The sequence below is a fragment of the Tiliqua scincoides genome, chromosome 12, assembly GCF_035046505.1.
Source record: "Tiliqua scincoides isolate rTilSci1 chromosome 12, rTilSci1.hap2, whole genome shotgun sequence".
NCBI classification, from domain to species: Eukaryota; Metazoa; Chordata; class Lepidosauria; order Squamata; family Scincidae; genus Tiliqua; species Tiliqua scincoides.
Window position 1 is genome coordinate 7564577 of NC_089832.1, and position 2893 is coordinate 7567469.

The 2893-nt window shown below is 49.9% G+C and overlaps 1 pseudogene; it reads left to right on the forward strand.

Moving 5' to 3' along the window:
* The first annotated feature begins 990 nt into the window (after nt 1-990).
* Nucleotides 991-1110, forward strand: LOC136663537 (5S ribosomal RNA; annotated as a pseudogene).
* Nucleotides 1111-2893: the final 1783 nt, after the last annotated feature.

The window sequence follows — 2893 nt, forward strand, 5'->3', positions numbered from 1 at the left end:
TATGACCATCAACCATCAGTTGAGGATGAGAGAACGACCTACTCCCCAGAAAAGCTTCATCTAAGGACTAAGAAGAAGCTTAGCCTTTTTGTTTATGCACCCCCCAATGAACACTTGAGACAACGGACCTGGGAGAAAGGGCCATTTTATTAGCAGTTAAAGATAGTACAGGAGGAGAGGCTGAGACCTGCAGTTGCTGTGGCAGTGAAGCACCTGTGGTGCAGAGGCTGGACCATCAGAAGGCACCAGAATCGCATCTGTCCCCTGGATTGGGTATGCACCCTTTTCTCAGACGGCGCAGTTTATCCAGGTCTACCCCATGAAAGGGGAGGCAGCTGGACTGTGGGCAGTACCACCTCAAGCCGCTGAGCCTCTGAGGCAGAACCCGCAGTCCTGACCAGGGCCCGGTCCATGCCCTCATGCCACCGGGGTCCTGAGGACTGGAAGTGGGTTCCGCCCTACCTATGCTGCCAGGAAGTGCACACCAAAGTCCATTTCACACCTTCTACCCCGCACCACCTGATGGCATAAAGTGACCGATGTTAGTCAGCAGAGGAAATCAAACCCCCAACCCCTGACAGTCTGGGGTAGGTGAAAAAACTGTCCACCACCAGCCAATCCTGGTAGGCAGCAAAAAATTCCTACCTGGCCCCGAACAGCGACCAGTAGAACTCAGACTGCTCTAGGGGCGTGCACATGGGTACAGTGGCGCCACTAGGATTCGTGTCACCCAGTGCAGGAGGCCTGCGCGTCACCCCATACAGTGGGCAGGGCAACACCCAGGTGGTGGGTGTGGTGATGTACTATCACCCTGCCCCCACTGGTTTTTTGGCTGTACCTTTTGATAGAACACAGATATGTCAATGTGGTTTGTTTCATTGCATTCTGCATGAAATTACACATTGATTGATATATAACATGATGGTATTTTAGTGATTTTGAAAACTTGTAGAGTCACACACACACCCCCGTGTCAACTTACTAACACCTTATTGCAGCAACTGTTACCCTGCACGTGCCCAATCTCGTCTGATCTTGGAAGCTAAGCAGGGTCAGGCCTGGTTAGTACTTGGATGGGAGACCACCTGGGAATACTGGGTGCTGTAGGCTTATACCATAGTCTTTCGAGACTGAAGGTTGCCAACCATTGCAGCAGTTCTCAAAGACCTAATAAAAGTTAAGGCTATACCAAACACGCAAGCTTCCATGGTTATAACGGTTATTTGCTCTTCCCCCAAATAGGTTTGTTTCAATTTTTAATGCATATAACCTAGCCACTTGTCAGTTTTATGACCAATCAAAATTGGGTTAGGACCTATTGTGGGTCATGAAGTCATAGTTTGTGGACCATAGTTAAAGAGCATTAATGCCCAACCTGCAACCATTGTTGTAACACAAGGCAGGTAGGAGCTAGTCCACAGGGACATCTTTCCTCTAACCTTCAAGCATCTTTCAAATCCCAGCACCTTTGGTGTAGCTTCTCCACCCTAAGGTTACAAGCAGAAAGGATGTGGAAGCCATGTGGGCACTATTTGACCGAACTGCCAGTCCCTTCGCTCAAGAAGAGATGACGATGGTTTGAGGAGTTAAAGCTCCATGTTTTAGTGGGGGACCAGACTATCAAAAATATGCTGAAGTCAGCGATTTACTTAGGTAGCTGACTCAGGTGAATGAAACTTGAAATGCCCAGGTAGCATCTGGACCCTGCGCGGGCCAGCCTCAGAGAGCTGAAAAGGCATGCACTCAAGACCTTTTGTGGGCTTCTGGAGCTAGCAACTAAAAAACACTCTTCCTAAAAGTGAGTGTTGGTATTGCTACTATGAATTCCCAGAACAAGCCGGGTTGAAACCTTTAAGACTATAGCCAGGTGCAAGGAGTAACAAGGCTTGGACCAGATTCCCACCTAGGGGCGACCCAAAAGTCCAATGATTAATAACATGCACCATTGCCTAGTTGCCGCGCCTGCGTCTGTCCTCTCACTTAACGACTGTCACCCCCATGGGAGGGGCAATTCAGGAGCACTGTCAAACCGCAAATCAGGGAATTAAGGGAAACCGAGGTCCCCGGTATTTCCTGAGGGAGGAAATTACTCCTAAGCGCTCATTAAGCCATCTGATCCAAATCTGTAGGGGGAGGAGGGGATGATACCTGCGACATTCTGGACAACTAAGAAAAGGTTCCCGAAGCTCTGAGGCTGCCAATATCACACCCTTTACTGGGATCAGGTCTCATAGGCCAAAACCGAGCCTACGTCCGAGAATACCTGCACAGGATTGGGCTCTTAAGTTCATTCTCCCCAGCAGCTGAGGAAATGGGGGATGAAAGGGGATGAGGTCGGTAAAAAGAAGGGGGGGCCACAACACTCCAGCATGCACTTCTTCCCACTCATTGCCCATTGCGCTAAAGTTCCTTAAAAAGACGTGTGTTGGCAGGAGCCCACCTCCCCCATACGGTGTGCTAATTTTAACCGGAAGGATACAGAGCCCTAATGGGCTGCTGGGCCAGATTCGACGGCTGTGCTCAAGTCCTCAATGCTTCTACCGGGCTGAGGGTGATGTTACCCCAAGTGTTCTTGTATTGACAGGTAAGATAAATCAACCCTTTGAGGGACACGATAAACTCTGGCAGTCAGGAACTCTTCGAACTCAAGTCTCCATCCCCCTGCCCAGCTTTTCGAGTGCTTTCCTTTTGTCTGGCTTCATGGCGGGCCATAAAGGCACGAAAACTCCGCCATCTGATCCTCCTCATTCTAGGAAAAGAAAGAAGGAGGGGATGGGGGGCCGCACCGGAATAGCCCAATTGGCAACCTTACTGCCTGACTTCTGTGTCTTTTTACCCATGTGTACACCCCCAAGGTAGTGTATGATACCAGGGGCCCATCACCCCCATGTTC